Source organism: Anas acuta, chromosome Z (genome assembly GCF_963932015.1).
Source record: "Anas acuta chromosome Z, bAnaAcu1.1, whole genome shotgun sequence".
In the NCBI taxonomy this organism is placed as follows: Eukaryota; Metazoa; Chordata; class Aves; order Anseriformes; family Anatidae; genus Anas; species Anas acuta.
Window position 1 is genome coordinate 18042422 of NC_089017.1, and position 15458 is coordinate 18057879.

General features: G+C 37.4%; 1 protein-coding gene across 9 annotated transcripts in view; it reads left to right on the forward strand.

Annotated features, from left to right (window-relative positions):
• Positions 1–15458, forward strand: part of ERBIN (erbb2 interacting protein) — a 120446-nt gene that overhangs the window by 28717 nt on the left and 76271 nt on the right. For 8 of the 9 annotated variants that reach the window (XM_068668059.1, XM_068668060.1, XM_068668058.1 and 5 more), the window contains one exon: positions 13143–13199. The gene's annotated coding sequence lies outside the window, so the exon portion shown is untranslated. Of the gene's footprint in view, positions 1–8884; positions 9200–13142; positions 13200–15458 lie in introns of those variants that run through there. The other variant, XM_068668063.1, reaches the window with a different exon arrangement.

Consider the following 15458-nt stretch of genomic DNA (forward strand, 5'->3'; position numbering starts at 1 on the left):
TGCTGCACTACTGTTTTCCATCATTGTTCTAAACACATACCAAGGCAAAATTGTGGGGTGATTCCCATAGTTTGTGCATTACCATGTTGCATAGGACAGCAGTCATGACATGGTGTATTTATTCTCTTGGATTTTATTCTTACCAAACTTTATTTCGCTTGCTACTTCTTGAGAGAGTATAGAAACAGACCCGGAATAAGTCTCCATTTTATATTTTCTAGCTAGAAAGCTTTAAAGACTGTACCTGTCTAAGTCTGCTGGTTTTATTATGCATATGTTTTCACAAATGTAATGCATGTAATGCATTTTAATGTTTTGGAGGGCTAAAATATTTTTTTTCCAAACAGTGAGATTGCCCTTTGTGATGATGTAACCCAAAGGAGTTTCAGTAAACAAACTGGAATCACCTATCATGATTCAACATGAGTGTTGGGTGGAAAACAGGTTGTATGTCTTCCAGGACAGGTTAAGGTGACCTAGATGGTTAGAGGAGCACATGATGGGGTGGAGGGGAAGGATTAGTTAGCTTGATGAGCAATGATATTTGCACATCAGTAGCCCGGTGATTGTCAGAACTTTATGTGTTTTTGTGATGGTGAGAGACAAGGAAGAAGAAGGAATTTGCTTTATTGTAATTCATGTGAACGAATTTTATGGATGTTCAGGAAAATTGTTGGTGAGGGAAGCTAACTTCATTGACTGATCAGAAGTTTTTCTCCTGACTGTAAATGAGATGGTAGTTTAGAGGGGGAAAAAAGTGAGAGCAAGCTGCTTATCGCTCTATAAGTGATGAGGAAAATGAGAAGAGGGATATTTAGAACAGCAACATAGTCAGGGAATGCCCTAGAAATGATTTTTGTAGTTAAGTGGTACAAGTTCATGTATGAAAGGTTTTGTTTTGGATGTATGGGGTGGGCGAGAGTCACAGAATCATAGAGTGACCTCGGTTGGAAGGGATCTTAAAGACCACCCAGTTCCAGCCCCCTGCCATGGGCAGGGACACCTTGCTCCAGACCAGGTTGCCCAAAGCCCCATCCAGCCTGGCCGTGAGCACCTCCAGGGATGGGGCATCCACAGCTTCTCTGGACAGTCTGTGCTAGGGCCTTACCACCCTCTGAGTGATGAATTTCCTCCTTGCCTCTAATCCAAATCTTCCTCCTTTTAGTTTGTGTGACTTAAAGAGAAATGTGACTACAGGAACTGAAGGAGTTGTGGGTCAGAGTAGTGGGCTGAATAGTGCTTATTTCCACAAAAGTAATTGAAGGTTGTGATAAGAACAGTAGCTGGTGATGGTGGTTGAGATCAAGCCTTGGTTTATTCACGCTGAATTTAAGTAAGCAATCCCCAGAGGTACTCATCTGGAGTTTTCCTGTGAAATGGAAGAGCATCGGGGATACTGTCATATCCCCGGCATGGGATAGCAACTCAGAGTTGGAAAGGATGTACTGAAAAAGAGGAACAAGCAGAAGAGTGGAGGGAAATGGGTAAACCAACAGTGCATGAAATCACAGTGGGTTGGATGAGGAAGTGGGATGATGCTTTTGGGGCTCTCACTTATATTTAGAACTTTTTTCATTGATAGGAACAGTCATCTGCAGAGCACTACAAGATCTCTGAGAAACCTTGGACTGATAGGAGACATATTAGCAAACCAACCATTTTTTTGTTTGTTTGTTTTCCCACTTTTATATCTTTTCTTATTTTCATTTTTATTCCAATACCTCTGAGAGTGAAGGTTCCTCTTAAATTGCACCGTTTGAAGCATCTTAGCTGTAGCTTTCCTTAGATACATATTTCAAACAGTAACTGATCGAGTGGAGATAAAGATGTGGCTTATGTGGGGAGTGAGTACCCAGGCATTTTTACATCTAGCAAAATTAAGGTTCATTAGGCTTAGTTAGTGTTAGATAAATTAGTTAAGATTTGTCTTTGGGTTTGATATTTTTTAGACACTGGTCTGCCAGGTCTCATTGAAGCTGTTCAGATGTTTCCTTTGTATCTGTAGTGATAATAGCACCGCAGCTATCTAACTGCTAGCTAGTGCTTATTCTCTGTTTTTACAGATCATGCTGTTAGCATTTTATACTCGGCTCAATCTCTCATTGGTATAAGCACCACACTATTGCTAACTTCAAATGCATTATTTTCTATATCTGTACAGTTTTATGGGAAAACTGGACTATGCGTTTGGTCTTAGAGCATATGCATTATAAATGCATTGAATTTTTTTTTTCCATGACATTATCAGTCTGTCTCAGTTCTGATCCCTTAATGGCATTAAAATGAAAGCTGGTATCTAGAATGGAATTAGTCCATTAATCTCACCACTGAGCTTTAATACTGAGATTTTTCCCTGCTAGAAAGAAATGTAGTGCTTTTTCAGCTGCTAACTGATGACTGATATGTTAAAAACGAACCTGTTGGAACAGTTGAAGTTTAGATGCAGTGTCTTATTGCTAGATGGAATATTACATAGTAATGCCATTTAATGCGGTTTAGTGACTGTCTGTTTTTCTCTTTAAAAAGTTAGAGTGCAGTAATCTGCAGTTAAACAAGTGATTTGTTTTATAGCCATCCAGACTTAATTTTTTTTTTTTTGGCCAAAACTTATACTGTCTTGTTGGAGAAGATTCAAGAGAATTGCTATGAGATAGGTTAAACAAGTGTCAGGTTGTTTTTAGAACTCACATCCTGTTTCCTTCTTCACTTAGAAGTGAGAACTGAGCTGTGGGTATTTTAAAATAAAAATTAAAAAAATGTTTGGCTATCAGATCCAATACCTCATTTTGTATGTTACTGGGTGTCACTGTGAACTGAAATAGGCAACAGCAATAAAAAAATGTTTGGGATTTCAGGGCTTGCTGGCTGGTACCACTTCTATCAACATGTGAAGACCACATTCCTCCAGACAGTATATTTCTCCAAGAAGACAATCCAAACAATGAGAAAGATTAAGATGGAGGTGAAACCTACTGGTGATTTTCAGCCTGTTTACAAGCAGCAGTTTCTGCATGTTACACTTATGCTGTGTTGGTTTAGATCAAGTTTAATAAAAAGCCATTAGGAACTGAGGCAAAACAACCCTCACTGTAACCTCATTATTAGAGAGAACACAGCAAACTCATATCCTGTTCTTTTCCAGACACTGTCATCTCCTACCTGGCTTTTAAATAACAATTATTCTTGCTTTTTCAGAATCAAAAGCTATCTCTTTATTGGCTACTTCAATTTCAGTCTGGACAGTATTTTTTTAATACAGGAAAAAAAAAAAACTCTAGGAGGATTTTGTAGTCACTTGAATTCAGCATATTCATTTCCTTAAACTTTCTTGAGAGCTGGGGATTAATTACAGTAGCCACGTCATTTCAAATGATAGACATCTTTATTAGCTTAAAGAACTGTTTGTCTTTTAGTTCAGGTGGCTTGTGGTCCTGGTTTGTTTCTGTGTGTTAGGAGAGGATTTTATGGTTCCACTCCATGCATAAAACCAATCTCTTCTAGAATAGTTTTTATCCGACTGTGAATTGTAACCCTCTTTGTAATGAGGGTGCCTTCACATTATATGGTAAAAAGTGACAATCTGGGCTCTTCATCATTGATTCTCAGGCAGGTATTGAGGAGATCGGACAACAAGCCGAAGCTTAGTGTGTATAAATTGGCTCAAACCATGAGATTAAGCGGCAGCATTAGTCTCTTCAAGGGTAATGTGATAATGTCACAGAAAAACAGATCATACCTCAGTGGCAGATGGCACATGCCTGTGTGAAGTGTAAGAGAGTAAAAATACGTTTTGGTATGATGTTGTGTATGGTTATTCATGATCAGAAGCTGTTGTGGTTAGTTAAGAATTTAATGCCAGTTCAAACAGGAAACTTCAGCTTCCAGGAAGACACCTGTTCAATTGTTCACAACTTAAAAAGTTTTAATTCCCCACTTAAGTGCATTTTTAAAAAAAATTAATCTCTCTGTGATTCTGCTTCGTTCCTGCTCTACTATCTAATTTCTGTTTTGAATACAGAAGTATTTTATTCTTCCTGTTTTTTTCCTTTGTTATTGTTTATGGATAACACTGACGTTCAATAGTGTATCTTCATAATGTGGGTATGGGATGAGTTGTTGATGCATTATTACATCAGTGAATTGATGTGCCCAGTAATTGATGGTTGAAGCTGTAGGGAATATCTTGACAGTTCTTTTCTTTAACTCACCCAAACAAACAATAACAGCCTAATATTTTTGTATCATTTTGTATATTTGAGGCACAGTTGAAGTTAATTTCCATCTTAGCATGCTAAGCAATTTTGCAAGCAATATTTTAGTTTGCTATTTATAATCAAACCGGTCAATGATGTCTCCTAAATGAACTTTGCAAAATAGTGAGGAACAAAATAAATATAGAAGGAAGTAAAAGATTCATAATAGCAATTGTTAATTGGAAAGTTATGCCTTTACGTGTGTGTGTGGTGGGGGGAAATGACATCTAAAAATAGATTTCAGTGTTACTCAGCTAGCACCACTCACCTCTGCCCTGGAAGGAAAGGGAACTCAAGAATTTACATACCCTAACAATGGCTTGGCTGGTAGAGTGAGAGCTATTATTAAGGATACAATTATAGCAACTGCGTGCTGATACTTTCTATTATTTAAAGAATTTTAATTTGAAATCTCTGTTATGATATAAAATTGTGCTTCTGAAATAAGGGAAATGCTACATATAGGGGAGTAAATGATTCAAGTTCCTAATACCTATTTTCTAACCTCATTTCAGACAACTACTAGGTGACTTTTGCTTCTAACAATTTAGTCCAGTGTATTTTATGCACAATTTGATAAGTTTAAAAAGCCTTGGAGTGTTCAGGTAATAGTACCTCAAACTATTTTAAATATAAAGCCCCAGAGTGTTCAGTTAACAGCAGCTCAAACTGTTGCACCATTTCCTGGCTAGCAGTAGCAATAAAAGGCCACAGGCACAAGACAAATCCATGTGTTTAATGTGTCACTATCATTCACAGTCCGTAAAATTTGCAGTCTGAATTCTGTGTCTGTTTCTGCTGCTGCTGCACCTGTCCACAGTCTTCTGTATTTTAATAAGCTGGAAGAGCTCTAGGATCCAACTTTCTGTCTAAGCTGTGGCATAAAAGGCAAGGTACCCACCTGATGCAGGAGGTACTCAGACAGATGCACTCCGGTTATAGGTCTAAAACAGAGGGATCTGCACCACCTTTATAGTTCTGATTAATGGGATATAAGCAGTAGGTTATTCATCTGGGGTGCTGGAAACTCGCACTTAAGAGCACTTCAATCTAGGTGATCCAACTTGTAGGGTAGTCTTTTGGTCATTCAGGTGGATGACTCATCCAAGGGCTTGTTCGATTGCTTCACTAGTTGCTGTTGGAAAGCTCAGTGTACAGTTAAATGAAGAGCACAAAGTCTTTTCCAAAGGTTCTAATTCCCCAGTTCTTCCTTCTTTCATGCTTGGTAGTCAGATTTGCTTCTGTATCTAGATTACTTCCATCTTACTCATGCAAAGCAGCCAGCAGGTTATCGATATTAGTGAGTCAGCATCTGCTTGATGCAATACCCCGACGGTTACTCCTTGCTCACAGAGGTGTGGGTGTTGGGTGCCACCAGGACTTCACACACGCCCATGCTCCCTATAAAACACGGCGCCCTGTTTCTTAAGTACTGTGCAAATAAACTTAGATATGTCCCTCCCCGAAGTATTTCGGTATTTAATAATGCTGAATGTAAAAAGTGTAAACAGTATGTGGGCAGTGGGAAGTAGAAGAGGGAAGAGAGGTTGTGTGATAAAGGGCAGTGGGTGAAAAAGAGCCATGGTCATGGTAATAACGTCATACAATTTGGCAAACAAATGTAGATGAAATGGTTTAGAGTGCTACGTGTTCTTGTGAAGTTTACTGTGGCTTGGTGACTGCTTCACATTTTTAATAACAAATCTTGCTAAAGATTTAATTAATATTTATATTAATTAATATTTATAAAATAGGTATATTCAATCTCTTAAGTATTCCTATTCTCTTAGTCATTTGTTTCCTAATTTTTTTACTTCCTTCTTTCATCATCAATTTGACCATCTGTATCTGTCACTGTCTAGACTGTGTGTGCGGATGGGAAACATGAGAATGAGAGGGGGAGAAAGGTGAAAAGGATGGGGGTGACATAGGTGTGAAGGGTGAGGGCACCAGGTCTAAACAGTTCTCTCATGGATTTGTGACCCCTCTTGTTATCCAGAGTGCTCTTGCCAAATTTTGTGCTGCTAATTGGCCTCCTGATGTGAAGTAGGTACATCCAGTCCTCTGAAGTTGTTGGCATTTGTGTAGCTGCAGTGGAAATATTTGAAATGGTTGATGCTTGTGTTGGAGTAATAACTTACAGGGAACGTGTTTTTTTTTGTTTTGTTTTTTAGTACCTGGACTGAGTTGAGTTGGATTCTTTGTGTTATCATTAGCAGTATGAGTTCCCAAGGTTTAACTAGGCTAGGTGGTGTAGCATGCAGTTATTCACATCCAGTCAGGGAGCTAGTCCCTTACAAAAGTGACTTGGTAAAGAATTCTTATGGTGCGTGGGATGCAACTGTAGCTATTTTGAGACCTGCTGGTTTGGTGGTCACTAGGCAGGGCCTGTGAGACCAAGGTCCCAAAAGCTTTGTCATCTTGATTGATGGCCTCCCATGGTTTTCTGTTGTGCTCGGTTTGTTTCTCGGTTTTCTTTTTCTTTCTTTCTTTCTTTCTTTTTTTTTTTTAAAAGTTCAGATACTACTATATTGTTTATTACAAAGACAAGTAATAAATTGATGTGGTAAACCTGTTTATTTTGTGTAAAAAGGCCTATATTAAATTAATACAGTGTTAAAGGATGTTAGGCATATTAATATTCTAGATACTTTGTTTTAAAACCTTGCTAAAAATCATTAGTATGAAGTTCTGAATGTAAAATCACAGCATTGTGTCTCTGTTTTTGAATTCTTAATTCCTGGCCTTGTCTCTGGTTATTTGAGCTAATGTGATAGTATAACAGTAACAAAACGAGTAAACATCGGTAAAGCCTAAGCAGAATTGCTGACAGTATATCGGAATAATTTAATCCTCCTCAGATTTAGTGAAGAGCAACCTTGGTTTACAGAAAGTAATAATTCACAAGTCTGTGAATACTGTCTCTTTTGGTGAATGTATTTGTCTGTTCCAGTAAAGTAGTAATAATTTCCAATTAAGTAGTGATTTCTCTAATTTATTTTCTGTCCAGTGATATAAAACATCTTGGTTCTGTGAAGGGATGTTCCTGATATTATCCTTTTCATTGAAGGAAAGGATACCGGAATTGCAGAGAGATGAAGCACTGTATATCACGAATTCATAAATGATTGAATCGATCCATGATAATTCAGCTGCTTTTGTAAGACTTGAAAAATGGTATTTTGGATAGCAATAACATCAACTAGATAATTTTGCTAGAATGGAAGCAAGGCTGTTTACAAAAAGTACTGTATCTTAGCTTTCTCCACTGGAAATGATTTCAAATAAGCCAGCTGATCTTACTATTTACATATTGACATGGACCTTAACTCAAAGTCACTTTTGACTTTGATGTTGGCTCTAATGCTGAAATTAGCCCTGTTGTGATAGTGTTAGTGGGTTGGACTGCATGACCTGGAAGTGGCCTGTCCAGCCTCCATTATTCTGTAATTCTGAAAAATTGTGCTGTATCTTGCTTCTTTTGGGTTTTGGGAAATACTAAGTTTGAATGTAGTGAAGTCACAATATGGCTACCTACCTGTAACAGCTAGGCCTTTTGTTGGTGTCATAGATGCAATTGTTTATATCGAATAGTGATGTTGTATGTAGTCCTTATTATAGAGGAATTTTTCAGAGCATACCTGTGAGACTTATGCTTTGAGAAACAGGCATCTTTGATGTAAGAAAGGTTCCTTGCAGTTGTAAGAACTTAAAAACTCTTCCCATCTCATACATGTGCATTATAGCAGTTCTTCGCTGCCGAGATTAAACTCAGCAATACTTGTTATTTCATCACTAATTGCACTATGTAAAGGGGGACTTTGAACTTGTGGCAATTTTGGTATATTTTGTTGCAGAACCACACTGTATACTTAAAATTTAGGAGGGGTTTTGCATCTATATCCACAGTGGTTTGAGAAGTAACTTGAAAATAGTGGGGTTGCTTGTATGTTTCTTTAAGTTGAGGTCAGATTTTATTTTATTTTTATTTTTTGCTTTGGAATTCAGTTTGGAAACCCTTTGACTAGCTTCCTTAAGAGAAAGCTATCAACAACAAAATTTAGCAGGTCTCATTTGTCCACATACTTGTGGGTATGAATGTATTTTCTTAACCATCTTTTCTAGAAGTGCTGTTACGGTGCTGTAACGGACACATTTTCATTATGCTAGGTGCTAGGCATTTAATCCAGTTTTAATATAATTAAAAATACCTCTTACAGATCTGTAGTTGCCCTGGCAGAACCAACTCTAATATTAAAATGTAAATCATAGCAATTCAGCCAGTCATGGACCTATAACAGTTCCTCTTCTATCCCAATGCTGCTGATTGGCATACCCCACATCCCTTGGCAGAACACTTCTCAAATATATGTCCTCTGCAGAACACCAGCAGTGTTGCCAAATGCAGGTTATTCTGGGGCACGCTGGAAGCAAATGCGAATCTTCGTGTACCCACTGAGAACGTGCCATCAGCTGTCCTCTTTCCTGTGTTGAAGGATTCTGGCTGTCAACAGCAGTGACACCATTGGTACAAGGAGGTTACAATTCCTAAGCAGGTCAGTCTCTTGCCGCTTAAGGCAGCGTATCATAATTAACATCACAGACTCCGCCACCCAAGCCAGATAGCACAGCTCCTGCAGCTTTTTAGGTTTTTGACAGAGACAATCCTCTCAGCGAGGTTGCTTCTTTACTTCGCTCTGAACGCCTGGCTACGGTTCAAACGCCCAAGTAATGATAAACAGCGAGACAGAGTGACAATGTCTGCTTCCAGGAAAAACAAGATAGACTTTTCTTGAGAATGGTCTCTGAGACCTTTGTGTCTCCCTCGTCCTCCCTTCCCTCGCCCCTCCCTCTTCTTCAGTACAGCAGTCTGAGATCAACTAAAGAAGTGGCCTGCAGACCTTCCTGCTACAAGTGTGAAATGTCTGTCTGTTTGATGTCAAAAGGTATGCTGTGTAGAGATAAATATTTTGACAGCTATGTTTATCTTATATTTTCTCAATCAAAGCATATGTTACTCTTTTTTGAAATCTAACTCACTGTAAGACACAGATTTCACACCAATCTAGCAAGTTGTGACTGAGTAAGAATCTTGCCAGTAACCACTGGCAATAAAACTTCTTTATTATTGGTGTATGTGAAATAGTTGTCTGCATTGCTACATACTCTCCTGATGTTTACTAAAAATATTCTGCTGGTTTTAATCTGACACAAGGCAGTCCATAATCATCAAAATTTACTATTCTCTGGTGTGATTTTGATCATAATGCAGTCAAGTCGTAGAAATGATCTAGATTTTTTTCTTTATTTCCGAGATTATTGTTACTGTTATAGGGTAATTTAGTGTGGTAGAGCATGGAAGTTACTGGTCATTTTTTTTCTCTTATTATTTGGTTATCGTTACCTTTATTTGGGCCAAACCTGCATCACTGAGGACAGTGATACTAATTGTGCACAGAGTTGCGCTACCGTGGTCTCATTTGGAACCCCTCATCTTCCTGGTATCTGTTCAAAGTTTCCCTTTTCAAAGTAAAACAGTGTAACTACTGTCATTGCCCTAAAAGTGTTCCTATTTTTAAAAGGTGGATTTTAGTGTCAGTGTGGATTTACCTGCTCAATTTATGTCTGTGCTGTGGATAATCTTGATAAATCTGAATTCTTTTTAGCTGAACATACTGTCTTTGTCACTGAACATGAATGGATGTTTAAGGACAATATAGATAATTCTGCTTTTGTGACACTCTTCTGGAATTATTTAAAGAAATAATTCACCTTTTTTACTGTTTTGACTATTTTAAATGGAGGGTGATTATCATGGGCTGAAAGGTTGCCTGAAATGTGTCTGAAGCAATCAATTAAGGTATTTCTTTTCAACCCTGCCTTAGATGAAAAGTGTAACATTGTGATTACCTCCCTCCTCCCCCTCTCTTCTTTCCTCCCAGCAAGTGGGAGAAAGTAAAAATTGCTTATGAGTTATTCATTGCCGTTCAGCTGACTGTGAGAAGTATTACCCTATGTCCTGATCCGTTTTAAGTTTGCCCATGGTGTTCTGGGTACATCAGTATCCATTCAAAGTCTTCCAATAAGCAATTGAAGCAATTCAAGGAATAGTGAGGATTTAAGGTGAAATGTGTTTATGTGAAAGTTGTAGTAAGAAAGAAACACGTAAACACGACTGCTGGGCTCACTTTACTAAAACCAGTGATGAGAGCAGCATGCAGGACACAGTGTGGTGGCAAGAAGAGCTGCACTGAAGCAGAACAGCAGTCCCATCTGGCAAGCATTTTCTAGTACTGGTTGAATTATTACACACAAGGAAGGATAGAAAGAGGAAGAACATGATAGCTCTGCCAGTAAGCCTATTAAGCATAGTGCTAGCACTCTTTATGTAGTGACTTTGTTAAAGAAACCTGACGGATCAATCTGCTGTGGTTGGTAAAACATGCCAGATGAGAGTTAAATAAAACTTCTTAAGGTGTTTTTATGATAAGGCAATTTATCACTAGTCATCTAAAGCCACTCTTACCATTATCTGCAAAATAAGTAGCAAAGTGACTAAGAAAGAGAACTAGTTGAGATCCTGGTGTGTGGTTACCCTGGGCTCCTCAGAATATCCATGTCTGTTTTCATTGGGAATTTATTGCACTTTTCTGTAAAATGGACCTGGACTGTAAAAGCCTAGAGAGTTCCTGCTTTTGGAGACTCAACAGCACTTACAGATGTAGTTACAGCACTCTCTTGGCCATTCTCTTCTGATTCAGGCACAAGTTTATCTGATTTAGTTTGATTCAAGTGACGTTAGGATAACATTGTTTGCAGTGAGTTCATTGTTCTCATCTGCTTCTGTAACTGCTGTGTTGTTCACTATGTAGTTTCTTCATCTTTAAAGCAGAACGACTTGGTGTGTATTCCTCCTCCCATGTGCATGCACCCCAGTTTCTGTAACATCTTCTTGGGACAGTTGGAATTGGATGAGTTCCTTGTGCTTGGTTTTGAAGTCTGCAAACATTTCATGGTTTGGTAATGGCTCCCTACCACTGGAATTTATTCTCTTGGGCATTTCGAGAGAGACAGCCTAACAGGTGTCAGGAAATGATGCAAGAGTAATCTCTTTGTTTATTGTTTTTGTGATGATTATGGAGCAAGTTATTTCTTTGATCATTTTTCTAGTCTGAATGCTCTGCCTGTGAAGTCTGGACATTTTGCCTTTTTCTTTTCAGAGGCACAATCACCTGATGGTCTTACTGTCAGATCCAGGCCTGCGCTGCAGTTTTCTCAGGATTAATTCTGTTTATTTTAGTAGAGCCACTGCAAACCTGCATTTCTTCCATTTGAGCTCTTTGTGTACAGTGCCTCTAAATAGATTTTGCAAAGATTAGTTTTTCAGTATGAGCAAAGCATTATGAAAAGGAGAGAAGCGTGCAGTTGTGACCGTTTGACATAGGCTCTCTAGGATGCCAGGTTTCACAATCTGTTTTGGTCCCTGCTGTCTTTCTTGATTTTTTTTAATTGTCTTGAGTGCAGCTATTACATATTTCTGATGCTGGCTAAAACAATAGACGCTTTTTGATCAGAAAACTCAGTAGTCTTGAGGCTTAAATATTACTTTCACCTATATTGTTTTTTTCCCTTGCTATTTACATATCCTGGTAATCCTTCTATTGAGAATAAATGAGAATAATTGAGAATAAATATTGAGAATATTTATCCAGTATAGTGCATTGGAATCCATGTGGCACAAATGCACTAAATGGCACCAGTGACTGTTGAGTGAGGAACAGGACAAGTAACATGTGAAAGCTGGTTACAGCAAAATCTTGTTGTGTTGATCCTGTTTCCTCTGAGTTAATTGTTCTGTGATTGTGCTGCTGCTTGCTTCTTACTCTAGACAAAGTAACTTTCATTTCTCCTGGAACAGTTTTGATTTTAAACCTGTTTTAGAGTTTTGTTTTTTTGGGGAGGACATATTTATGATGCTTTTTATAATGGTCTGATTCAGCTTGTTATTGGAAATAAGTAAGTTGTAGATCCATTTATGGGTGAATCCCTTAAATGAGGCTACCACCTGTGCTCCCTGCAATTTTATTTTATTTTTCCTAGGTTCTACAAATTTGACAGATTAAACTTTACCAGACTCAGCTCCTTAGCTGTACATGACTACATGTTCAGTTAGATGATCTGTTTGTCTATGCTGATATTTAATCCCTCTAAGAGATGTTCTACTTCTATCTGTTTTTTTAGGCCAAGTTTACTCTTTACAGAGGTCTACCCAGTAATTTTGAATATGTTTAGTTGAATGTGCTGAATGTGTTTTTGTTTGTAATTCTAATTCAGTAAAGATAGCATTAGTTATCTGCTGTGCCTTACTAAATGTGTTGCAACTTTCTGAAGAAATAATCTAAAATTAATGGTGTGGGACAAGTGTGGATTCCTCATGTTCCGTTGATTTCTCATGTTTTTTGTTAACTTTCTTCAGAATTGTGCCTAAGAGATATCCGATGTAAGCAATTTAATAAATGCAGCAATTAAACGTAGAGATGAAATAAAAGAACTTTGTAAGTAAAACACTATAAAGTCAAAATTAAAATAGAAAAAGCAGTGATATTCTCTATCTATTGTACAAAATAGTTTTTCCCCCAAGAAGTTTGTATTTTTACTGTTTTGAGATAGTATTTCAAGTTCTCTGAACTATTAGTAGCACTATAGTAGATTCTGAAGAGCTGTGATAGTACTATAGTAGTCTCTGAACTACAATTCACAAACATTCAACTTTTAAAAAAATAAATAAATATGAAAGCAAAATAAATACACAATACAACGAGATATCAGTTTGTGCTTATCTGGTATGGATAGGTGTGACTAAAATGTTTATCCCTTTGTTTTAAACAGAATGTTGGCTTTGAAAGCTCAGGGAAGAAGCAGCAGGGAGAAGAAAGTAACACAGTGGTAAGTACCATATTTTTCTTTCTTTTACACTACACAAAACATTAAAACATAGATCCTGTTCTTTATTCGTACACCATAATAATCACCTCCTAAGCGCTTGTATTTTACTCTGCGTGAGCTCTTGTTCTGAATGAAATTTTTTGTTTGTTACAAGTATTGGTTTAAGAGCCAAGTGAATTATGCTTATTTACATGGTATTGTGTGCTTATGCGTATGTATGTGTGTGTGAGTGTATATATAGAAAAGAGAATATAAAGGAAGCTAAGCTGCAGGAGAGTAATTCTGTTTTGAAGGTTAAAGTCCATTATTAAATGTTTTGGTTTGTGAAGGATTAGCATTTCATACTGCTTTTTAAAATAAATTTATTTAGTTCTTAGAAAAGATGAGCACATTTTCCAAAAAATTTTGGATAAACAATGCTTGAAAAAAAATGCTTCATTTACTTGTTGGGAGTCTTACCATCCATTTTTCTGGTTTGCATGGGAGAATATTGTATCACATAATTTCTCTCTTCTTCGTATATTAACATTCTTTACATAGATATTATACTTGAGATATTATTAGATATTATACATTAAAATTAAGTCAAATACAGTTCATTTTTTTTTTTTTTTGTTCAAAGCTCTGGAAAGGAAATGTGTTCAGAATCAGTTTCTTCTTTAAATGATGCCAGTGTGAATGGCACTAAGTTGATTTTTGCCTAATATTTTAAGGGTGGCTAGATGCAACTATTTCTCATGAATAAAAAGAATACCCAACAGAATATTTTGTCTTCAGAACTTCTGTATGAATGTCTGCAGAGTGCTGCCCTTCCCCTCCCCCAAACCAACCAAACAAAAAACAACCTTCCCCCTTCCCCCGCCCCCTCCCTCCACCAACGTATGACAGCAGCTTCCATCTGCTTTGATTTTATTAATAGTGCTGCTCGGATCGTGGAAATGGGAATAAATATTGACACTCCAGTGCCTGTAATTATGGAACTTACTACGAAACATCAATTTTAAACATACGAAATCTGAATTTTATCTGGCATTGCTACAGACAATGCATAACTTAAGGAGACTGTGCACATGCTTCTATCTCATTTTTTCCTGCTTTTTGTGTAGTCTACAGTGCTGTAAGCTTCCTGTGCTTTGGCATTCTCTGCTGAGCTAAGAAATTGCTGTTGCTGTGCTGCCTCAGCTGTGCTTACTACTCCATAAGGATCGCTGCTTCCCATGGGCAAGTGACTTGCAGTGCCTTTTCCCTTTTCCTTCCCATATGCTGTTTCATCTCTTTCGACTGTTGTTATAAACGGAGGAATTAAGACAGCATCTCTTCCTCTTTGCTTGAATAGATGATGACAGTATGCGATACACAGCATTTACTCGTACAGTAGATCCAGACATAATCTCTCAAAGGACTAAACCAGAAGCATAAGCGGTTTAATATGGTTTTATACCTCTTCCAGCAGGCTTACAATCTCTTAGTCTGTTTGTTCTGTGTATTTAATTTTCATTGTTTTCTTTGTATAGAAAGTCAGGAATTTGTTCTGTTTGTTTCTGTGGATCTTCTCCACATCAATAATGAAAGAAAATTGAGTTATTTCATGTAGTAATTAGTGGATTTTGAAACCAAAGTGCTTCTGAGATATCTTGGTACAGCTAGCTCTACCAAGTATCTGTGATTATTAGCTGTACAGCACTGCAATAGCTGTACAGCAGCTGCATTTATTTGCATTGTGTGTTTAAACAAAATGGGAGAAAGTGGCAAATGGAGGATGGAGTTCTTTTTAATATACTAGTGGGATAAATTAATCTATTTCGTATTTCTACATATATACGTTCTAAACTCAAGAATATGCATTCAAAAACAAGAATATGCTTTCAAGAACCAAACATATCTGTTCCATGTTGTGAAGGAATTCGTTAGCCATTTGCAAACCTCAGTATTGAAACATTGATATCATGGCTTTAAAAAATCTTGGGTTTCTTGTGAAACACTGAATGTTTCACAAGCCTGTGAGGGGCTAAAGTTCTCTTCATCGTTCAGGTAATGACAGTAGATACCCTTGAATTTGTATAGCTTTTTTGATTTGAGGAGAAACGGATGAAACTCAAAGTGGTTTTTAAAATCAATTTATTCCTCTTAATGTTCTTAGTAACACTACAAATACCCAAAGAATACGCAATCAAGTCAAACGTCAGAAATGTAGCTTGGATCTATTGCTAATTTCAGCAACATTGTTAGTGGTATACAATTAGAGACCATTCTTCAGAT